The following is a 25719-nucleotide window of genomic DNA, read 5'->3' as shown; positions in this document are numbered from 1 at the left end:
CTCAACCTCTGCTTTTTCCAAAGAGTAGCCTTACATGGAAATTTGACTGCCTTTTTCTATTTACAATAATATTGTAGATTGAAGTTCTAGTTTAGTAGCAATCTTTCTCTCACAACAGTGAAGCCTAATTTCCATAATGGATGATATCGGTGGTAGGAATGGGTATAGGTTGGCATATTTTGTGACTTGATTTTGTTTTATAGGATCCTGGATTTTCTTCTTACTCCCTTCTTTTCCTCTTACTGCTGCTTGTAGAGAGGTAATGACCCTCTGTCTTCATGTCCTTATCCCCTAGAAGCACTGCATCTGCAGGGCTGCTCCCTCTGAGTCTTGCTCTCTTTCAAGATGCCTCCCTACAGTTGGTGTTATCCATTGCCAAATCCAGACCTGTAGTTTAATACATAGTGATCGTTATTCTTCCTATAGCAATGATTCCCCCCCCCCCCGGATTCTACCTTTGTCTCCAACAACTTCCTCTCTTCTTTAACACATTTAACAATGAAAAGCATTTTTAAAAGAATTGTTGTGGTTGCCCCATTCCAGATGCAGCATTGAAAGAAAAGGAAAACAAATTGGCAATGAAAGAAGTAGGAAAACTTATATTCTTGTTTAATAAATACCCTGTACCTACAGTGCACAAGGCACTGAAGATAGAGTCATCAGCTAGACAGACAAGGCTTGTGCCCTCATTGGCTTATGTTCTTCCTGGAGAACTGATATAAAATAAATACATAGTGTGATGTTAGGAGATGCTAGGACTATAAAAATGAAGCCCAGTAGGGGATAAAGAGTAAAGTAGGTAATGCCATGATGCCATGACATTTAGTTTAGCTAGGCTCTTTCTGATAAGATGACATTTGCCTAAGACTTGACTTGAAGTCATCTAAATTGTTGAAGGAAAGGATTTTAGATAGAGAAAACAGCATATCTAAAAGGCCCTGAGACTGGGACAAACTTGGTGTGTCTGAGGTGTGGAAGAAGATAGAATAACTGGAGCTGAGATTGTAGGAAAAAGTGCATTACAGGGTAAAACTAGAGAAGCAGACAGTAGCCAGATCGAGTTGGGTTCTTGTAGCCATAAGTTTTGGACTTTGTTTTAGGTGTGATGGGAAGCCATTAAAGGAATTTAGCCAGGAAAGTAATGGAATCTGATTTACATTTTAAAGGGACAGCCAAGGCTTCTGTGTCTAGTAGATACTGACCAAGGAAAGAGAAAAAGCTGGAAGATGAGTTTCCATGCCACTGCCTCTATATAACATAATAACCGGACTTCTAACTTGCTCTTGACATGAAGTCATTATTTTGTGGCATGATTCTTATAACTGGACATTTGCCCTTCCCCCTTCCATTACTGTACACAGACATTGCTGAACTGTGCAGTTCCCCAGGCTTTCTCTATCACAACTGTGGGCTTATGGGATAATTGAAATGTTGCACTGACTTTCCATTTTTGTTACTATGCACTAGTTGCTTTCCCAGAGATACCTCTGAAGTTCACTACCTGACTCTTAGTAAACATTGGCAAATCAAAGTTTCTTTATTATTTCATTCTCATCTACAGTATCTTCTGTGATCTCAGCTATATCTTTTGATACCAACAGTTTCTTCTGGCCATGACATCTTCTACCAGTCATCACAGTCTCTGCTCAGTGTCTCACTGGATCAATAGTCTTTGTCTGTTCTCCCCCACTTTCCCATTGTTCCTCCTCAAAAGTAAACACATCCAGTCACTTGAGCTCCATCTGTACACATGCTGTCATTCCTCCTGTGACTAGCCACATCATACTTAAGAGATAGCAATGATTGTTGTCCATTCATTCACTCAACAAATATTTATTGAACATGAACTAAATGCCACACCCTGTACCAGATATTCTGATATCTGGACTCATAATCCCTGTCCTAACTGTGTTTAAAGTCTAGTAAGAGTTGCAAGTAAATTAGGAAGAAATGTGTTTAGTGAGAGAAGTACCGTGTACAAGAAGGAAGTCAAAAGGTATTCCAAGAAAAAAAAATGGTATTTACCTGAAATCTGAAAGATGAAAATGATCTGATCGGGGGGAAGAAAAAAACAGTAGAAGCCAGACTGTGTGAGGTGTTTATAGTAGGCTCAATAGTACGAGAAAACCATGTCACATTTGAGGAACATAGAGAGGTCAGTATGAAGGGGTGGGAAGTATGAGGGTTGAAATGATGATTCCAGTATTTCTGTTATTCATATTGTGGTCTTTTTCACTAAATAAATTAATACGTGAAATAGTCTTCATTTTTACCCTATGTCACTTTGGGTTTCATCTGTGCAACTCTAAAGCCCTTGGCTTGGCTTGAAATCATGGGCTGTGGAGCAGATATCTTATCATCCTACTTTTTAAGACATAAATCAATAACTATTCCTTATGAAGGAGAAGTCTTGTTCTCTTTCATTAGGAAAAGCTTCACAAATCTCAAATATGTTTATTTATTTTGTCCAAACTCTATGCCTGTACAAACAGGACCTATGTTAGGGTCCCCAGAGGCAAGGCTGCACGCAGACTGGAGTGTTTCTGGCCGGTGGATATAAGAGCACGTTGCTCGAGTAGATCCAAGGATGGAACCAAAATCGGAAGCCAGGAATACAGTTTAAGGGCTCAAACTTAAGAGGCAAAGCAGAGGGGCAGAACCCACCATTTATCCAAGAAGAAGGCATTTGGATATGAGGCAAGTGAGTACTAGACTAAAACGGGATTTGGACAAAAGAGTGGGAGTGAATCCTGGACATACTCCATGAAATGTTGGAGTAGCCCCAGGGACATTTTTATAGGGCACATATGGTCTCAGCTGTGAGTGAGGAAGGAGCTGTTAAGGGCTCAGCTAGTCCTTAAGGAGGTCTCAGTCTTTTTTGGGGTAAACATATGTGAGAACAAAAAAATTACAATGCAATCTGAGTAGTTGTATAATCAAGGCATATGTCAAGTGGGAGCAAGTTTTAGAGTTTTAATGAAGACTTCATAAGCATGGCATTTGAAGGATTGGTAAGTTAGTCAATTGGAAAAAGGTAAGGAAAGTCCAAGAAGAGCAAATAACATGGGCCAGGACTGATGTAAAAAGAGCATCATGTTGCATTCAAGAATCAGGGGCTAGATTTACAGCTGTAACTTACATGGAATGTGCCAAAAGCATTTTGGGACCTCTTAAGTACAAACTAGTAAAGATGGAGTAATCCGGAACAGGTAGGGCTAGGATTCAGGAAATACAGGCTTTAGAAGGCTCATTTGGTGCTATCTGGGTTGGCAGTGATGTGCTAAAAAAATCTAGCCTATTGAACAGAATATGGCAACAAGAATCTCAAGGTGGTAGTAATAACAAGGTGTCTTGTAGGTGACTATCTAGGATGGGTCAGATCTCCAGCCAGTGGTGAAAATCCAGTCATATGGCTTTTGCCCTGGGCTTATGGGGTTCTATGGACCTATCCAATTAAGCTGGCCTTTTGGATAAGGCTGGAGTCCTGGTGATAGAATTGGGGGGTAAACTAGGAAATTAAAATCTAAACACAGTAATAAGGAAGAGATAAATATTGGAAGGTTAGTGAGAAGGCTGAATCTTGTTGGGCTTGTGCATGTTGAAGGTTAAACTAGGATATACCTGTTGCCAATCTTAGGACAGCAAGATTAGTTCCTAAGGGTCTGATCCCCTGAAAAAGCTATAACTGACTCATCCAGGATTAATTCCAAACCTGGTCAGGGCTGAGTATGTGAAGTAAAAAATTCTTAGGAACTATGGCTGAGTAGGAGCTGAATAGGCTGTGATTTATACTGATGAAAGAGTTTGCTATGTCATCATAACAAATCTGGGCTTTATACGGGTAACTGGGAAACTTTGTAGAATTTTGAGAAGTAACCAAACATAACACTTATTTTTGAAAGATGCATCTGGAGGTGATATGGAAGGCCTGAAAACTTAGAATCTCATCCGGAGGCTTTTGCCTTATTATAAGCTATGTAGTAATGATTTGAATTGAGTCTGTGACAATGGGAGGCAGAAATAGGGAAATGTTAATTTGTTCCTTTATGAATTATTTATTCTTAAAAAGATGTGACTTAAGACTTTTTGAAAAGGCAGTTGCATTACATGTGTCCTTTTACCTACACATTCAGCGTCACATGTAAATGGAGAGATGCATTCTTTATATATGTATCCATCTTTCTCCTAAACCCATATTAAAATCCTTTGATGCATTGGGTGATACTCTGAACCACCATCTTTTTAAGACTTGGCTCTGTTAGTGCCTGATAAAATATTGATCCTTAAGCTGTCAGTTGTTTTCTTCTCAGCATGAATGAAATCAGGTGATACATATGAAATGAGGGATAAGTAGATGTATAAAGATCTTGGTCCCATAGGCAAGAGCAAAGGAGCTCGCTATGTTCCCAGATAGGAAGGCTAAGGTTACTGAGAATAAAAGTTTGTGGCTACTTCAAAATCTTGACCAGGTGATATAATAAGGCAAGGAGACCTTCCACTAGAAAGGAAGTTTGGAAAGATTGAGTTTCATGAGATGATCTGGAAAGTTTTCATCAAGTGCGCATGCAGAGATTCCAATAGCAAGTGATAATGGACTCCTAGAAGCTCTTCACATGCATTGTATTTGTACTAGATAATTCACACAAGAGAGAGGCGATGAGCTAAGCCCAGTATTAATTTCAAGCCACCTCCCTTTTTGTTTAAAGGAAACCCGTGCTGCTTTATATAGTTGTCAAGTTTGACTGAATTTTATCTATTTCTTTAATTAGCATCCATCCCAAATGTCAGGTTGCTTTGTCTAAACTAAGGCAAATGGTCTTTTCTTTGTTTTATTTCTTTTGTTATTATCATGGATCATACTTATGTGCTAGCGAATATAGGGTAGTGTTGGTAAGCATGTCGCATTTGACATCTTTTTGCCCTTTTTGCTGTAGGTGTGTATAATTAAAGGACATTGGCTATTCTATTTCCAGTACATACCGTAGGCAACTATTTTGTCCCCTACTTCTCTCCAAGAATTTAACATTTTAAAATACTCTCAATTCACAAAGTGAGAAAAAAAAATTCTATTTACAATCAAAGGTGAGAGTATCTACATGGAGTCTCTGACTCAAACATTTCCATCAAAATCTATTTTGCTACCCATTCAAAACCAGAAAATAAACACAGCTCCAAGGAAGAATGAATAATCCAAGTGAAACTAAAAAAAAAAAAAAAATGCCATCATTGACCCTGAAGCAGCCATTATGCTTAGAGGAAGATCTAGGGATTTTTATGTAAGAGTGTTTCAGAATGCAAAATTTAATCATTGTGATGACTTTCTTCATACAGGGACATCAGCTACCCACAAACCTTGAAAAACCACTTCTACACTTGTAGAGTTTCCTGCAATTAATCCCACTTTCCAAGGTAGATTCCCTTTCTGCTGGGAACAAACATTTGATTAGGTTTCTAGAAGTCAGATGCATCTGGGGAAGACTTCAGCTTGGAACCGAATTATGTAGAGAAAACTAATGAATGTGATGCCTCCATTTCTCATAGTGGACTGTGGCAGAGCTGTTAATAGCAGCTTACTGACTCTCTAGCTTCCTTATTTTGGCAGAGGCATCAGCTTCCTGGGTGGGCCAGTTGGGAGTGTGATTCTGGGAGTCGTTCCTGGAACTTAGCCTAAAGTCTGTTTCCTTGGCCTCTCGATGATTCTGTGAGCCACCCAAATCTCATAATAAAACCCTTTCTTCTTAAAGTAACTGGAGTAAGATTCTGTTATCACAACTAAGAATATTAGTCTATCTGATAATTGCCCTTGTAGGATTGACAACACTGGCAGCCACTTTCAACTGGGAACAAACCAAATTCTATAACAAGAACACAGGCATGAAGGAAAATGCTTTTGAAAGAGAGAGTGATCTAACTAGTTTTGACTGTATTAATTCAATGTTGTATAGCCAACAATATTATTTGAGCCCCTAAATGATGATGTCTTCCATTTAGTTCATATAAAGTAAAGCCCCCATTGTGACTTAGAATACTGACCTTGAAATATTTTAGTATAGAGGTATTTTGACATTAGTCTAGCATTTTGGTGGTATCTTATTTTTCAAAATGGTAATCTCTGACATTGCTTCTTTAACATGTCGATTAGAGCCTGAGACAGTATACATTTGTGTAGAGAATGAAACATTCCTTGGGCATAGGAAAAAAAAACAACTCACAAAACTACCTACACAAATGCCTTTCTTCCACACCAGCCCTCCTGAATCTGAAATTCTGGTACTAACACCCCCAGACCCCACATTTTTAACAAAATTGCAAGTTCAATTAGCATAATAGACTACTAGGATGAGTGTTTTAGTATACTGAGAGAAAATTGTTTTAAAGGAACTCTAATACATTTCTTTAAAAATCGTTATATTTTGTTAATACATTTACCACCCAATTTTCAGTCTGGTAACTTTCACTTGAAAAGTTAAGCACTACATATCAAAAAGATGTTGTTCTTCTCTCAAGATGAAATTTTAATAGTTTTTCCAACTATCTTTTAAAATTCACAGCCAATAGTTTAAATACTCAAAACAAGCAAAAATTCAGCTTTTACCCAGTCTTCTTTTTGAGCCATTTTACTGATCAGTACAGTAGAAAAAATCATCCAGAAGAATCGGGGCAATTTGTAATTTTCTTCTATTTAACATTTCTTGAACACTTAGCCTGTGCTAGTCATTGTGCTAGACTCTAGATGGGAAATCAAATAAATAAAATAAAGAAGGAGGCTACAGTTCTGGAGGGAAATGAACACATGGACAGACAGATTTGATGCAATGTGCTAAGGACTGTGACAGGGGTCTGTATACATGTTTAGGAGCACAGACCAGTACTTCTCATGCTTGGCCACATACTGGAATCACTTGCAATGCTTTAAAAAGTGCTGATGCCTGGCTTCTGCTTCCAGAATGTGTAATGTTATCACTCTGAGATATGTGGCCTGGGCATAAAAAGCTTCCCTCCTGACTCTACTGTGAAGCTAAATGGAGAATCAAGGTTCAACCAAACATAGGCTCCTGGAGGAGGTGATCCCTTGAGGGAAACCTTGAAGTAGATAAAGCAGGTGTCATAACCAATCGATCGATCTACATCACAGTCTAACAAACCATGCGTTCAGTTTACTGTTGACCAGATTAACAAAGCTAAAGAAGAAAGCCACAGGACAGTTATCCCCCTCATATTTTTACGGTATACAAAGCAGTTTCACATACTTGATCTCATTTGAGTTTCTCCACAACACTGCAGGAAGTAAAAGAAAAGTGGAGGGGCTGTTTTCAGAAGCATGACAGTGAGGTTGCTATGCACGTGAGGGAGTCTTGCTACCTAGATTTGACTGTGCAAGATTGGGCTTTTTTCCAGCAGCTGTTCTTATTCTTGGGATAAGTCAAGAAATCCAAGTTAAAATACTTTGGACTTGAATCAAAACAAAACAAAAAAAAAGTGGAGACATCTGGAGAAAAGAATGATGCAAGGCTGTATACTTGGGTGGAGGTCAAAGGAAAGGCAAGGGATTCAGTGGCCAAAAAGCAAGCACATGGGGTTGATGGGCCATGCTACCATGACTCCGCAATAACAGTGAGCACTTGGGAAAATCAGCAGGTCATGTTGAAAACAACACATTCTGAGAAATGATGACAGATCCATTTATTTGCAACTTGGATTTAACTCATAAAAATGAACAAAGGAGGCTGCTGAAAGAAATTGTTCTGCAGGAAGAACCCTCAGAAAATGCATTCTCAGACTTACCGAAGAGCACGGTCTTAAAGATAAAAAAACAAAACAAACAACCCCCCCCCTAAAATCCAGCTGTCAGTGCAGGCACTTTGCACAAGTCATTTAACCTATCTGTTCACAGGTAAGAAATTTATTTTTTGTTCAGTAGGGTATGGGTTAGCTGTGTTTCGTATCACTTCTTTGTGTCGTAAAATAATCAGGCTCCTTTAAAAAAAAAATAGGCTGCAGAGTCATGCTAAGTCATTCACCCAGGGAGAGCCTGAATTACCTAATTAGAAACAGATGATGCAGGGTGGTGCACACCCTTCCGGATGCATATGGAGATGAATGGGATATTAAAAATGGGACAAACCTAGATGTCGGTAGAACAAAACAATTTGGGGTAGAAAATAATTGTTTTCTATAATTGTCTCTGCAGCCTAAATGGAGAGGAAAATGGAAGTTAGTCTCCTTCCTTCTTTTTGACTTCAATCATTGAAATGGGTTGCTTCTCTGAAATTTTTTCCCTGACTCCCACCTGCCCCTTCTCTATTCATCCCATCTCCCCGGTCTTGCAATGGTTGGTTTGATGACTCTCTTGTATGTCCCCTCAGTCCCCTATGTTTAACACTCTTAGTAGTCAACTCTAAATTGTGATTGTTTATATCTCCTCAGCATTTGAAATTATTCTTTATGATAATTTATAACAAGTACAATTTAATATTTAATTTTTAAATTCCAGTTTAGCATTTGCATCTCCTCCTAGAAAGCTGAATGTAATCCTCAGGAAGGCAGAGACTTGTTTATCTAGTTCACTATATAGTCACATACAGATAATATCCTACACATAATAGATACTTATAATGAGTTTGACAGGTATAAGAATGAATGAATGAATGAATGAATGAATGAGTGAATGAATGTTAATGAGCTATTTGGACCAGAGACTGGTCTTCTTTCTCTCTCTCTTCCCAACATTTAATTATATTCCTGGTTTGGAACTGAGAAGATGATGCTTTCAAAGGCCAGGATGGTGACATAAATGTGAAAGGCTGACCCTGTCTGCCAGATGGATTCGCCTCGGACCCATTTGTTTTGTCCCCTTTTGTTAGCATTTACTAAATATTGGTTGAAAAATTAGATGTTTTTTTGGCAGTTCATATTTGTAGTATTTGCTCAAATTGCTCTTTCTCTATGCAACACTCTTTCTTCTTAGGCTTCATTGTTCCTCCTTATCACTTCTCCTGGAATATGCCTTTTCTACATATCCTGCTGAAATCTATCAAAAAAGCTGGCATCCCTGTTAAAACTTTCTTGTTTCGAGGAAGGCACCTTTAATTAAGGGTTTAAAGTAGCAACTCTAGGAGCGCCTGGGTGGTACAGTCCATTGAGCGTGCAACACTTGGTTTCCGCTCAGGTCGTGATCTCAGGGTCATGAGATCGAGCCCTGAGTAGAGCTCTGCACTCAGAGGTTTTTGTTTTTGTTTTAAGATTTTATTTATTTATTTGAGAGAGAGCGAAAGTGAGGGAGATCAGAGAGGGAGAGGGAGAAGCAGACTCACCGCTGAGCGGAGAGCCCAATGTGAGGCTGATCCCAGGACCTTGGGATCATGACCTGAGTCGGAGGCAGATGCTTAACTGACTGAGCCACCCAGGCTCCCCTACCTGAGTTTTAATGGATATTGGCCTGGAATTTGAAGTTATTTTCTTGGACCAGTATCTGGAATGGAGCTACTTTTTTCTTTCTTGAATTACTATTTTAAACAGCATGACTGAAGTATAATAAAAACACAGTAAAGAAGAGGTCGCAAGGGTACAGTTTTATAAGGTTTGACATATGTATACACCCATGAAACCTTCACCACAAGTAACGGTGAATATAATATATCCGTTATCCCAGATGTTGCCATGTGCCCCTTTGTAATCTCTGCCCCACCCTCCCCAGGCAACCACTGCTCTGCTTGCCTGTCACTATGAATTAGTTCACATTTTCACACACACACACACACACACACACACACACACACACACAATCATTCAGTATCCTTTTTTCTTTCTGGTGTCTTTCACGTAACACTGTTATTTACATATTCATCTACACTGTTCCATGTGTTGATAACCATTATTTTTTATTGCTGAATAGTATGTAATATGTAGGGTATTCCATAATTTATTTATTCACTTGTTGATGAGCAGAGATTTGTTTCTAGTTTGGGGTTATTATGAATAAAGTTGCTATAAATATGCTGGTACCAGTCTTTGCATGGATATATGACTTCTAGTGGGCTCTTATTTAGGAGTAAAATGGCTAGGTCACAAGTAAGTGCATGTTTTAACTTCTTAAGAAACTGCCAGCCTGTTTTCCAAAGTGATTTTCTGGTTTCTCTTCCCACAAGTTAGTGCATATCCTCACCAACACTTGGTACGCTTTTCTTTTTTATCCTAGCCATTTTAATAGGTGTGTGTGTAGTAGTATTTCATGGGGGTTTTGATTCAAATTTTCCTAATGACTAATGATGTTGAGTATATTTTCATGTTTTTATTTGACAAATGTATATCTTCTTTGGTGAAATATTTGTTAAAAACTTTTGCACATTTAAAAAATTGGGTTGTTTTATTGTTACTTAATTTGAAAGATATCTCTATATTATGATATAAGTTCCTTATCAGATATTTGATTTGTATATATTTTCTCCCACTCTGTGGCTTGTGTTTTCAGGCACTTAATGTTTCTTTTGAAGAGCAGAAATTTTAAATTTTAATGAAATCCAAATTACCATTTTTTTCTTTTAAGGATTGTGCTTTTGATGTCACATCTAAGAAATCTCCTATGGATTGAGGCTCATGGGAGCAAAGATGTTTAGGATCAGGAAGTACTGGTTTCAAAGAGGCAATGGGAAGCAAGGGGTTGAGAATACAGTCCTGAGGTATGAAGGCATGAAAGGATCAATCAGCATCATCTACACATTTGCAAGGGAAATCCAAGTTTCAGTTAATAGTTCTTACCTATGGTTGCCCATTAGAAATTCAGAAGTTGCTTTAATCAAATTCCAATGCCTGGGCTCCACCCCAGATAAATTGTATCATAATCTCTCAGGCTAGGGCACAGGCAGCAGTATTTTAAACTTTCCCAGATAGTTCACATGTACCACGAGGATTGGGAATTATTGCATTAAGGCAAGGAGTTAAAGGGAATATTCTGAACAAAGTAGAGGAAGCAGCAGATCTGAGAGTTTCAAAGCAGAGTGGAGACATTGAGAGCAGGGTCAAAGTCAGGAAAGTCAGTTAAACATTGAGGAAAATGGAGATGAGAAGGTGTTTTTTTCCTATTATTTTTAAATTTAAATTCATTTTAGTTAACATATAGTGTATTATTAGTTTCAGGGGTAGAATTTAGTGATTTGTCAGTTGTGTACAACACCCAGTGCTCATTACATCAAGTGCCCTCCTTAATACCCATCACCCAGTTACTCCATCCCCCCCACCCACCTCCCCTCCAGCAACCATCAGTTTGTTTCCTAGAGTTAAGAGTCTCTTATGGTTTGTCTCCCTCTCTGTTTTTTTCTTATTTTATTTTTCTTTCCCTTCCCCTATGTTCATCTGTTTTGTTTCTTAAATTCCACATACGAGTGAAATCATATATTTGTCTTTCTATAACTGACCTATTTCCCATAGCATAATATCCTCTAGTTCCATCCATGTCCTTGGAAATGACAAGAGTTCATTCTTTTTGATGGCTGAGTAATATTCCATTGTATATGTATACCACACATATAAGAAAGTTTAAGATCGCAACAGTTTTGTGGAGATTGAGTATAGGACCCAACCACCAAGTGACATAAGCATCCTGGTCTGGGATGATGTCCGATCAACTGATCCAGGTTCTGTCAGCTCTTGGAGACTGTCAGTTGGATTAGATGATTACTATGATGAGAATACTTCCACTGTTGTCACTGTCACTACTATGACAATGACAGAGATGATACCTGTTGAATCTGTTTTTTCCTGGGTCCGTTCCATCCTCTTCTAGGCTACTGGCCTCCTTCACCTGGAACATTGCAGTTACCCCTGACTGATAGCTCTAATTCTGATCTTAACTACCTCTAGAACAATTTGCCAAAATCAGCCAAATGCTGAATGATTTATTTGCCAACTCTATTTCTTTTAACTCTGCTTCTTGAATATTGTTTTCTAGCACTTAAAATTATGTTCACCTCATCTTAGCTTCAGCTCCCTGGTGCAGCTAGAGCCTGAAGAAGAGAAAGAGGACACTGAGGGTGCATGGGAAGAATTTATTATAAGAATTTTTTTTGATTATGAAACATTTTTACTGGATAATGTAGCTTAATTTAGAGAAATCATGATGGGGGCTTTTAAATCAGATCTTGAATACAACTGGGTCTCTTTTATAGCATCTATGCTTTCCCAGCATTCCCTGTGAATTTTGTATTTATCCTTCCTTCTAAAAAATGGCTTTATCCCATAAGCATGTATGTCTAAACGATCTGTTTTTTTGTTTGTTTGTTTTACCTGTTTCACATTTTTATAAGCAAGGTCTCATATTGTATGTAGTCTTCTGGGCCTAGCTTTGTTATCCAATATTATGCTTCTAGGATTCATCTATGTTATTGCATGTGGTTTCAGTTCCTTCATTTTTACCATTTTATGATATCAATTATGTGACTGTATTACAATTTTATATCTCTTTTTCTTTTGGACACTGGATGACTTTCAGTGTTCTGGTCCTATAAAGGGGACTGCTATAAGCGTGTTGCATATCTTACAGTCTGGTGCCTATGAACAAGAGTTTCTGTGGGGTATATACCCAGGAGTAAAATTTCTGAGTTGTAGAGTACACAGTCCTCAACTTTGATATTGCTAAACAATGCACCAGAGTGGTTGTGCCAGTCTATGCTCCCAAAAACAGTGTGTGTGAATAACCTTGCCAGCACTTGATATGGTCAGATTTCCTAATTTTTGCCAATCTATTGGATATTAAATTTTTTGTTATTTCTTTGACCGCTAATGAAGTTAAGCATCTTTTCATATATTTAGCCATTCCCAATCTGTGAAGTGGATGATCATATCAGTTTTTCTCCTGACTTGCTAATTGTGTGTTTTTATTATTAGTTTGTGGGAGTTTCTTGATGGATTTTGGACTCCCAATTCTTTGTCAAGGAAAGAGTCTGTGTTACATATATTTTCTCTCACTCATGGCTAGTTTTTTTCTTTTCTGCTCTGTGATTTCTTTTGATGAACACATATTCTTTATTTTAATGTAGTTGATTTTTATCATATTTTTTTAAGGATTAGTGATTTTGTGTTTTACATAAAAAGCCTTCCTTAACCAAAGGTCAGAAAAATATTCTCCTATGTTTTCAACTAATCGCTTTGCTTTTCACATTGAATTTCTTGACCTACCTAGAATTACTTTCCATGTTTTCCCTTTATGGATAATGAGTTGTCATGGTACCACTGATTAAAGACTCCCACCTTTCTCTTCTGACCTGCAATATATGTATCTCATATATCAGTGTTTCATAAGTTCAGGCATACCTTAGAGATACTGCAGGTTTGGTTCCAGATCACCACAATAAAGTGAATATCACAATAGTGAGTCAGATGAATTTATTGATTTCCTAGTGCACATAAAAGTTATGTTTACACTATACTATAGTCTGTTAAGTGTGCAATAGCATTATGTCTAAAAAAATGTACATACCTTAATTTAAAAATACTGCTAAAAAACATTCCAACCATCATCTGAGCTTTCAGCAAGTCATAATCTTTTTGCTGGTGGAAGGTCTTCCCCTGATATTATGATGGTTGCTGACTGATCAGGGTGGTAGTTGCTGAAAACTAGGGTGCTGGGGCAGTTTCTTAAAATAAAACAATGAAGTGTGCCACATAGATTGACTCTGCATTTCATGAATTATTTCTCTTAGCATACCATGCTGTTTGATGGCATTTTACCCATAGTAGAACTTCTTTCAAAATTGGAGTCAATCTTTTCAAACCCTGCCACTGCTTTACAACTAAGTTTGTGTGAGAGTCTAAATCCTTCATTGTCATTTCAACAGTCTTCATAGTCTCTTCACCAGGAGTAGATTCCATCTCAGGAAACCACTTTCTTTGTTCATTCATAAGAAGAAACTCCTCATCTGTGAAAGTTTTATCATGAAATTGCATAATTCAGTCCCATCTTCACACTCCACTTCTAATTCTAGGTCTCTTGCTGTTTCCACCACATCTGCAGGTACTCCCTCCACTGAAGTCTTGGACCCTTCCAAAGTCAGGGTGTCATCCAACTTCTTCCAAACGCCTGTTCATGTTGATATTTTGATCTCTTTCCATGAATCACAAATGTTCTTAGTGGCATCTAGAATGGTGAATCCTTTTCAGAAGGTTTTCAATTCACTTCACCCAGATCCATCAGAGGAATCACTATCTGTGGCAGCTACCACCTTACAAAATGTATTTCTTAATTAATAAGACTTGAAAGTCTAAATTACATCCTGATCCATGAGCTGCAGAATGGATACAGTGTTAGCAAGCATGAAAACAACATTAATCTCATTGTACGTCTCCATCAGAGTTCTTTGGAGACCAGGTGCATTATCAATGAGTAGTAATATTTTGAAAGTTATTTTTTTTTCTAAGTAGTATGTTTCAACAGTAGGCCTAAACTATTCAGTAAACCGTGTTGTAAACAGATGTGCTGTCACCAGGCTTTGTTGTTCCCTTTACAGAACACAGAGTAGATTTAGCATAATTCTTAAGGGCCCTAGGATTTTCGGAATGGTAAATGAGCATTGGCTCCAACCGCAAGTCACCAATTGCATTAGCCCCTAACAAGACAGTCAGCTGTCTTTGAAGCTTTGAAGCAGGCATTGACTTCTCCTCTCCAGCTATGCAAGTCCTAGGCAGCATCTTCTTCCAATAGAAGGCTGTTTTGTCTGCATTGAAAATCTGTTGCTTAGTGGAGCCACCTTCATTATCTTAGCTAGATCTTCTGGATAACTTGCTGCAGCTTCTAGTCAACACTCACTGCTTCACCTTGAACTCTTATGTTATAGAGATGGCTTCTTTTCTTTTCTTTTTTTTTTTTTTAAGATTTTATTTATTTATTCGACAGAGATAGAGACAGCCAGCGAGAGAGGGAACACAAGCAGGGGGAGTGGGAGAGGAAGAAGCAGGCTCATAGCGGAGGAGCCTGATGTGGGGCTCAATCCCATAATGCTGGGATCACTCCCTGAGCTGAAGGCAGACACTTAACCACTGTGCCACCCAGGCGCCCCGAGATGGCTTCTTTTCTTAAACCTCATAAGCCAACCTCTTCTAGCTACAAACTTTTCTTCTGCATCTTCTTCACCCCTCTCAGCTTTCACAGAATTCAAGGGATTTAAGACCTTGCTCTTAGGTTTTGACATAAGGGAATGTTGTGGCTTAACTTCTGGATAGAAGTTGATCTATCCATACCACTCAGACTTTTCGTGTATCAGCAATAAGGCTGTTTAGCTTTCTTACCTTTTGCGTGTTCACTGAAATAGCACTTTTAATTTCCTTCAAGGACTTTTCCTTTGCACTCACAACTTGGCTAACCATATGGTGCGAGAGAACTAGCCTTTGGCCTATCTTGGCTTTCAACACGCCTTTCTCACTAAGCTTAATCATTTCTAACATTTGATTAAAAGTGAGAGACATGTGACTCTTCCTATAATTTAAACACTTACAGGCCATCTTAGGGTTACTGATTGGCCTCATTTCAATAGGACTTAGGAGAATTAAGGAGAGGAAGAGAGGTGGGGGACATGGTTCTGTCCTTAACTTCTTAACTGGAAAGTTTGGTCACTGATTTAGACTTTATTTCCTTCTAAAGTAGCATTAAGACTATAAATTTCTCTCAAAATATATGTTTTGCTGTGTCCTATGTTTTGATATTTTTATTCTCGTCCATTTCTAAGTATTTTACAATTTCCATTATCATTTCTTGTTTTGGTTGAATCATTTTCACATGCACTTTTAGAAATTTACAGATATATGGAGTTTTCCAATTTTACCATTTATTAACAAGTTCTAATTTATTGGAATTGGAATTGTGGTAGGAGAATGCATTCTGTTTGATATTGATTCTTTGAAATATATTGATTGAGTCTTTGTTTTACAACCTAGTGGTGTGTCCCATATCCCATTCCATTCCTATATGAAGGAATTTTTAAGATGGGGAGATAGGCCCTACCTCCTACTGTAAAAATAGAGGGAACCTTTATTTACTCTTTGGTAGAATAAGGGTGCATGTGTTAAGCTTAGCTAATAAGATTCCCTTGTCTTTGGCTTTGAATTATGTGGGAATGGGGTCAGTTCGAGATTTTTCCCAGCCAATATGGAGGAGTTGAGAGCCCAATGGTATGACAGCAAGAATCCAATAGCAGCAATATCAGTTCCTGTCCTCTGCTCTTATAACTGGCATCCCTTGGTTTTTCTGCCAGAGATTCATTCTCCACTCTTCCAGTTGATTCTCTGAGTTATTGATATCTTGTCAATTCATTCCTTTTCTGTTTAATTAAACCAAAATCAGTCTCTATTGCTTAAAACTGAGGACTCTAACAACTATAAAAAGGTAATACTTCTGAGGAAATTACAATATATAAATTTTTGTTTTATTTCACTTAGTCTTACAACTCCCTCTTTGGTTGGTATTGTTTATTTTCCTCATATAACAGATAAAGAGATTCAGGCTTTAGGAGTTTTAAATAGCTTGTCCAGTGCCACACAGCTTGTCAATGGTAGAGCCACGGTGCAAGACATCTCTGCCCGATTCTCGAACCACTCCTCTTAACCCTTCCATATATTCATTCGATAGGTAACGTTTAATATTCTGTGTACATTTTTCCTGAATCTAACGTTCTATAAGCTGAAAGCATCAACTAGATTTCCAAGTGTAATCAAGGAGTAGCTTAGGTACTGAGAGGTCAAAGAGTAGATGCTACAAATATTCATACCTTCTTACATTGTAATGGGAAAAAGTACTTCTTTCAGGCTTTTTATTTAATACATGCTGTGAGATGAAATTTTTGGAAACTGACCTTCTCCTCCCCACCTACCCCCCCACTCTCCCCCAAGTCTGCAAATTTGCCACACGTGCCTTGGCAGCATAAACAAGCATCACACAGAGGGACTGGTGACTTAACATACTTCATCATCTCCCTGGCCTAACAGAGGGGTCCTTTTAGGTCATGGGCCCCTTTTCCTCCTGTAGGTTTATTGACAGTTTGTGTGTTCATGCTCATTAAGTAACTTCTAGCAACCTTGGCTAAATAAATTGGTAAAAGGCTGAACTCATAGTCAACATTGCTTCATAACACACACATGCAGAGCTCATAATATATGTGACAGTTGACTCACTTAAATCACCCAATTAATTTTTTGTAGTCTTGTATAAATATAATAAAGTAGTTATAGAAATGAAAGATGTTTTCAAGTTTAATTTGACTCCACTGAACTCATAGAATCAGAGTTAACTTTTATTTTAGGTGATTTTACAGAAAGTTGTTTTAAAGGCAAAATATTCTTGAAAGATTGAAGTTATTTCTGCCCCCATTTTTTTAATTGCTTTCATGAAAAGCCTACTGATTTTATAATCTATTAATTTGCAGTGGAAAACTACTCTTTTGTTGATGTAGAAAGTTTACTCTATCAATAATGCACATATATGTATATAACTCTTAACCTCATCTTAAATATGTTTGGTGTCAAATCACCCATTACCAGCATTTAAAGTTATTTCTTGGCTTTTCCCACTAGTGCCTTAAGTGATACATTCACATTCAAGTGGAATAGAGCTGTGAGGACCCTTTGACAAGAAGTAACGTAGGTAAGTGCTACTTGTTGGTATTAGTCTCTCTTCTTGCCGTTGGAGATGAGACATTGTGCCACAGCAATTCAAATTGGATTAGAAGAGAGAAATAAATAGGGTCCCACAAATGGTGGCCAGGTGCACAAATCAAATTAGACTCTTCTCTGTCAACAGGGATTGTTGTTATTGCTGTGTTTTGGTTTTGTTTTTGTTTTCTTTAAGAGGAGTAGAAGGAGAATATAGGGCTAAGGACAAACTGTTAATTTCAGCTGTCACATACCAGTTGAATTATTCTGGTGAAAATACTAGTGTTTTTCATGTGACTTAAAAGTCATAAAAATTAGGCACACAGAATATAAATCTGTACAAATAGGACAAGTGTCACAAAAGTGACCTTGGGAAATCCATTTTGGGATGAAAACCAAGAATTCCTCATTCTCAGTATTTCTGTTGTTATTTTCTGAGACTAAAGAGACAATTTGTGGAACTTGTCTCTAGCATGGCTTCTGTATCTTAAATGTGTAGGAAATTAAGTAGAAAAGGATAGGGAGTGGTTATGCAAAAAAGGGATCTCAAGCACCCTTTAATTTTTTTTCATTAAATATGGCCTCTGAAGGGAATCTGATTGCTTATGCATTATTTTACTCTGGCTTAGGCTCTGCTTATGGCAGTCAAGTGAAGTAATACATTGGCCATTCTTTGGCTAATGTCAGCAGCCAAATTAATCAAACTGAAGGAGGAGTAGCAAAGATTGCTGATATGTATATATATATAAATAACTGAAGAAGAAAAGAAAGGTGCAATTGTCCACCTAACTTGTTTCATGGTTCAAGCTGAGTACATTGACCTGGTATATTATGTGACATATTTGTAGCTCAAATCCCCAAATTAGCCAATGGTGGACCTACATCTCCAATGTCCTTCCCATGTTCCATTTTCTTTCCATCATATGCCACTGATAATGCATGTGACTGAGTTGGGTGACTTGATTAGCAAAATGTGCCTCTTCTCTGAGTTTTTTTTTTTTTTAACTTTCTCAAAAACCTACCATTTATTTAAAATTGCTGTTTCCTAATTAATGCTAAATAAAATTAATGCTCTCTGAGCAATCAGGAACTTAAAAATAACTTTATCTCTACATTTTCCTCCCTCCATCTGCTGCTATTTATTATTATTTAAGTTTTAATGTCTTGGCAGTACAACTGGTTATTTCAAAAGCATTTCTCTCTAAGATTTAATCATAACTCATAGTTGAAAGATATATTAGGGCATGATAATATCTATTTTCCTCAACCATTAATGCTTTACATAAACCCTTCAGACTATTTAAAATCTTGATATTCATTTGTGTTCTTTTTCTGAGTCATAAACCGCATGGACTAGTTTATCAGAATATTTACTGCATTAACATTCTCTTTTTCTAGATTCTTTTTCCTGAGATGATACTGAGATCATTACCCTCAACCCCTGTCTTCCCTATTCTAAGAGGACACTGGCAATGACTCAGATAATGAGTTTCTTTTGGGGCTCTCTGTGTTTCCTCTATGGATTAGATGAAGATGGAAAGTTCTTTGGAGAAATTACTTGAAAAGAAAGAGCACTTTTCCTCCATTACTACTTAACTTAGGATTTTTATCAATAAGTCCATACTTTTGGGTAAGACAATGAGCTGATAGATCTTCCTCTGTCACTGTCTCTGTCTCTCTCTCTATGTGTGTGTCTGTCTGTCTGTCTGTGTATATACACATATATATTAAAATCTATAATATAGTATATATTAATATAACCTTAATATATTAAATACATAGCATAAATAATGTTTACATATAAATATATATTCTAATATAGATATGAATGTGTGTGTATCCTTCAAATAATATCCATAAACATTTTTGTTTACATGCATCTGTTTTTTCACTTTTGAAAAAGTGTAAATTATGGTATTCCTTTAGTGTTTCAGATTAAATCTTTTTATATGCTAGGCAATTTTCTAGGCACTAGGGCTACAGCAACAGCTGCAACACAACAACAACAACAACAACAAAAACCCAAAAACTAAAAACCAAACAAACAAAAAACAAAACAAAAAAACCCAAGGGCAGACAATAAACAAATAACCAAGTATGTGGATACCATGTCATTTGCTGATAAGTGCTGTGAAAGAGAAAAAATAAATAGGGTAAGGGGATTGGGGTGCCTGGGTGGCACAGCGGTAAAGCGTCTGCCTTCGGCTCAGGGCGTGATCCCGGTGTTATGGGATCGAGCCCCACATCAGGCTCCTTTGCTATGAGCCTGCTTCTTCCTCTCCCATTCCCCCTGCTTGTGTTCCCTCTCTCGCTGGCTGTCTCTGTCTCTGTCGAATAAATAAATAAAATCTTTAAAAAAAAAAATAGAGTAAGGGGAACGGGTGTGTGTGTTTTGATTTCTATTTTATGTTGGGTTGTCATGGAAGGTAGCTTTTGACCAGAGTACTGAGGAAAGTTAGGGAGTAAATGGTTTATTCAATACATTCAAAATAGAGCGACTAGCAGATGTGAAGTCTCTGAGATGAGATCTTGCTTAGCAGATAGAGGAACAGTAAGCAGCCAGTATGGCTGAAGTGAAGTGAGCTAAGGGAACTCTGGAAGGGGATGAGGATAAAGAAGTATCAAGGGCTTGATTCATAGGCACTTTTAGGCTCATAGGACTGAGTTGTATTTTTATGCTTAATGAGATGGGAAACCAGTGAGAGTGCCATGATCTGATTTACATTTTAAGATAATCATACTGGCTGGCAGTAGGGGGGAAAAAGTAGTGATATCATTATCGAGGTTCTCATTTTGAGAGACCATAGTCCATAAAAATACTCTCTGAGGTTTTTATCTTTTTGTGTGTGCAAGAAAGCAAGAACAAAAGCTTTAGGTATGATATTGTAGTTAAGAAGTTTTTTGTTTTCATTTAGACTCCTCTTGCTGATTTTTCACTATAGGTGGTGAAAATGACAGCATATTGGTTCATAAATGAGGCATGAATATGGATCGAATCAGGATTGAATAACTAAAGTATATGTATGTCTTCATAATTTGCCACCATAGGGAGTTAGGCACTCTAGAAAATGTGTGAAAAAGTACAAAATCAGGAAGTGAAATAGTTATCCAAGCTATTCCCCCTGTTTAATTTTCTATTCTAAAGAACTAAGCACAAACTGAATTTACTTTTTCAAGAATCCTTTTACATGACCACTCTTGAACACAGAAAAAATACTAGATATAATAACATATAAACTAAGAAAACACATAGCCAAACACACAGAAAAGGAAATCTCCAAATCCAAATGCCAGAAACTAACAGATAACTCAAATCCAGAAGGAACCTTGAAGTGATACTCAGAGGACTATCAGATATAGCCGAGAGTCTCTTGAGGACAGGCCATTAGAAGAGAAATCCCTGCAGAAGGACCTAGGCAAGAACAAAGAAATGTTGCTAATTTGTTCTGGACAAAATTACAAATAATTTCATGAGAGAAAAATCAAGAAACTAAGTCTGCACCAAAAGCAAGTATGTGGCCAAAATTTATAGTCAATGCATAAAGTAGGAATAACAAGCTTTGAAATTAAAAAACTTGTCTGAGACCAGAAGAATACACTGGACTGTGAGGCTTAAGGAAACAAACAAAAAAGCTCAATCACTCTATAAGAATAATTTTACACCCCTGGATACATGGGACAAAGGAAAAAAAATAAATTACTCACTAAAGATGAGAAAGAGAATGAGAGAATATGACTATAAAATACTAAGAAATGATGTTAATAGAATAATTTGAAAGATATTATTAAGTATGTTTATAGTTCTTTAAATATCATTAAAGTAATTGAAGAAGAAATAATTTGATATAATGATGAATCATAAATGTTAATGAAACAAGAATAGTTGGAAAATAAAATGAAACTACTTGAACTAAAAATGTAGTTATTGCAAAAACAAAATGCTCCATGGATGCATAAATGGAATATAACTGAAGAAAGAATTAATAACCATAGTTCTGAGGAAATCACTTGGAATGAAACATATATATATATATATATATATATATATATATATATATATATATATATATAAAATTATGAAGAAGTCAAGAGATATGGGAAATAGTATGATAAGGTTCAAGATACTTTTACTGAGAAAGACATTCATGGAATGGAGATAAGAAGAATTTGATGGGTGACAGTCTCCAAGAAATAGAGACAGAATTATTTAGAACTGAAGAAAGACTTGAATTCTCAGATTGCAGAAGCATACGATTTCCCAAGTAGGATAATAAACAAAACAAATTCACGTAGAGACACAGAATGGTTGAATTTGGTGCAGAACATCAACTTCAAAGAGAAAATCTTAAAAAGCAGCAAAAAAAAAAGAAAAACAGAGTTACCAATTGGCATGATGGCAATTTACTTCTCATAAGTAATTAGAGGAGTGAAAATGATAGTGGAAAGATATTTTCAAAATTCTGAGGAAAACAAAATGTTAACCTAGAGCTCTGTATCCAGTTAAACAATTATTTATGAGTGAAAGGCAATAAAAGAGAAAAATTCTCAGATAAAGAATGAGTAAGCTTGCAACTCACAGAGTTTTGTTGAAAGATCTTCTCTGTTAGGACCATCAATAAGATTAAGCCCAAAGAAAAAGAATGCAATACAAGAAGCAGTAGTGAGCTTAAATGTTTGTAAACAAGTGGGTGAATATAAATACACTTCACTGTAAAGCACTTAAAATTATAGTGATTATTTTGAGAGGGTTTTAAAAAACAAGTTAGAAAAGCATTTGACAAAATTCAGCACCCTTTTATGATAAAAACATTCAACAAAGAGGAACAGATATGAACTTCCTCAACTTGATAAAGGGTGTCAATGAAAACCTCAGCTAACATTTTGCTTTGTGGTGAAACTCTGAAACTTTCCCCTAGAGATCAGTAATAAGGCAAGAATGTCCACTCTCACCATTTCTATTTACCACTGTGCTGGCTGTTCTAGCCATGGCAAGTAGGAAAGAAAAAAGAAATATAAATCATCCAGATGGGAAAGGAAGAAGTAAAACTGTCTCTATTTGCAGACGACATTATCTTGTATATAGAAAACACTCCCAAATCCAGAAAATACTATTAGAGTTAATAAAGTTCAGCAAAACTGAACTTTATTCAGGGTTCAAGAGCAATATGCAAAAATCAATTTGTATTTTTATACAGTAAGAATGAGCAATCCAAATATGAAATTTGAAAACACTTTATTTGCAGTACAACCAAAAAGTAAACAAAATAAGTGTAAAACTGATGTTCAGAAAACTACAAAATATTGTTAAAAGAAGTTAAGAAATACCTAAATAAATGGTAAGACATCCCATGTTCATGGATTGGAGGACAATATTGTTATGATAACAATACTTTCAAAATGATCTGCATATAGACTGAATGTAATCTCAGTCAAACTCCCATCTGGCTTCTTTGCAAAAATTGACAAGTTGTCGTAAAATTCTTATGGAAACTCAAGGGACCCAGAACAGTGAAAACAATCTTGAAAAAGAACAATGTAGGAGGAGGACTCACACCTCCTAATTTCCAAATTTATTACAAAGCAGTGTTAATCAAGAAAGTGTGGCACTGGGGCACCTAGGTGGCTCAGTCAGTTAAGTTTCTGCCTTCGGCTCAGGTCATGATCCCAGGGTCCTGGTATGGAGCCCTGCATTGGGGTCCCTGCTTAGCAGGAAGCCTGCTTCTCCCTCTACCCCTCCCCATGCTTGTGTTCCCTCTCTTGCTGTCTCTCTCTCTCTGTCAAATAAATAAATAAATAAATAAATAAAATAAATCATGTATTTAATGAAGACCTTGTATCTAGAATTTATAAAGAAATTTTGCAACTAAATTTTAGAAAGAAAAATAATTAAAAATAGGCAAAAGATCTGAATAGAGATTTCTCCAAAGAAGATATACAAATGACTAATAAGTACCTGAAAAGATGCTCAAAATGATTGGTTATCTGGGAAATGGAGATCAAAACCAAAATGAGATTCTACTTCACACCTATTAGGGAGACTGTATTCAAAATGACAGATAATTTCAAGTGTTAGAGAGGATGTGGTGGGAATGCAATCTGCTAGTTTGTAAAAGGTAATGTAAAAGTAAATATAAATTGAGAATGTAACATGGTTTGGCTGCCCTTGAAGATATTCTGTCAGTTCCTCAAAAGGCTGAATATAGAATTATATGTCATCCAGCAATTCCATTCCTACCTAGATGTATACCTAAGAGAAGTGAAAATATATATCCTCACAGAAACGTGTATGTGTTCAAAGCAGCATTCTTCATAATAGCTAAAAGTGGAAATGACTTATATGTCCATCAACTGATGGATGGTAAATAAAATGTGATATATCCATACAATGGAATATTCAAGCAAAATAAAGAAATGAAGTTCTAATACATGCTGCCACCTGGGTAAACTTGAAAACATCTTGCTAAATGAAAGTCAGACACAAAGGAACGCATGTTGTATGATTCATTTATATAAATGTGCAGAGTAGGCAAATCTTTAGAGACAGAAATTAGATTAGTGGTATCGTAGGGCCACGGGTAGGACTTATTTTAAGCAATGTGGAATATCTTTTCAGAGATGATGAAAATGTTCTAGAATTTTTTGTGGTGATGATCGCAGAGCTCTGTGAATACATTAAAAGCCCTTGAATTGTATACTTTATTTATTTATTTATTTATTTATTTATTTGTTTGTTTGTTTGTTTTTATTCAAATTCCAGTTAGCTAATATACAGTGTAATATTAGTTTCAGGTGTACAATACAGTGATTGAACACTTCCATACAATACCCAGTGCTTGTCACAAGTGCACACCTTAATCCCCATTACCTATTTCACCCATTACCCCACTATACCTCCCCTCTGGTAACCATCAGTGCGTTCTCTGTAGTTAAGAGTCTGTTTCTTGGTTTGCCTCTCTCTCTCTTTTTCCACCTTTGCTCATTTGTTTTGTTTCTTAAATTCCACATATGAGTGAAATCATATCATATTTGTCTTTCTCTGGCTGACTTACTTCATTTAGCATGATACTCTCTAGTTCCATCCATGTCATTGCAAATGCCAAGATATCATTCTTTTTTATGGCTGAGCAATATTCCATTTTGTGTGTGTGTGTGTGTGTGTGTGTGTGTGTATGTGTGTATATGTGTGTGGGGGGGTAAATAGTTACCACATCTTTCTTATCCATTCATCAGTCAACAGACACTGTGATGTTTTCAGGAGTGGGAGAAGATATTTGCAAATGCATATCTGACAAAGGGGTATTATCCAAAATATATAAAGAACGCATAAAATCCAACACCCCAAAAATGAATAATCCAATTAAAGAATGGGCAGAAGACATGAAGAGACATTTTTCCAAAGAAGACATTCAGATGGCCAACAGACATGAAAAGATGCTCAACATCACTCGGCATCAGGGAAATACAAATCAAAGCCACAATGAAATATCACCTCACACCTGTCAGAATGGCTAAAATCAACAACACAAGAAACAACAGGTGTTGGTGAGGATATGGAGAAAAGAGAACCCTCTTACACTGCTTGGGAATGCAAACTGTGCAGCCATTCTGGAAAACAGTATGGAAGTTCCTCAAAAAGTTAAAAATAGAACTACCTTAGAACTATCCCGAAATTACACTGCTAAGTATTTACCCAAAGGATACAAAAAACTAATTCAAAGGAATACATGCACCCCAATAATTTATAGCAGCATTATCTACAATAGCCAAATTTTGGATTTCTATACTTCAAATGGGTGCATTGTATGATATGTGAATTATATCTCAATGAATCTGTGGGTAAATTTAGTAATTAAATACTAGGTATAAACATGGAAGCTTTGGGGGGAAAGATTTTATTAAAAAATTTATACTTTTTATATTGCTCAAGAAAATTAATATTGATTAATTAGGTTGTTAATTTAAGCCTGTATGCTAAAATTTTGAGAACAACAACTAAAGAACAGAAACAGGATATTTAACATAAACCAGTAGCAGGAGGAAAGGAAATGACTAGATCTGAATTAAGAGAAGGTAGAAAAGAGAAAA

The 25719-nt window shown here is 36.7% G+C and overlaps 1 long non-coding RNA gene across 2 annotated transcripts in view; it reads left to right on the top strand.

The window, feature by feature from the left end:
* The window catches only part of LOC130544191 (uncharacterized), a 177895-nt gene that overhangs the window by 43556 nt on the left and 108620 nt on the right, over positions 1–25719 (top strand). Inside the window, exons 3-4 of one of the 2 annotated variants that reach the window (XR_008960263.1) lie at positions 17557–17626; positions 19033–19374. This is a non-coding gene — a long non-coding RNA (uncharacterized LOC130544191). Of the gene's footprint in view, positions 1–17556; positions 17627–19032; positions 19375–25719 lie in introns of those variants that run through there. The other variant, XR_008960264.1, reaches the window with a different exon arrangement.

This window comes from Ursus arctos, unplaced genomic scaffold, assembly GCF_023065955.2.
Source record: "Ursus arctos isolate Adak ecotype North America unplaced genomic scaffold, UrsArc2.0 scaffold_2, whole genome shotgun sequence".
Taxonomy (NCBI): Eukaryota; Metazoa; Chordata; class Mammalia; order Carnivora; family Ursidae; genus Ursus; species Ursus arctos.
The sequence above is the reverse complement of the archived record's forward strand: the minus strand, read 5'-3'. Positions and strand labels throughout refer to the sequence as shown.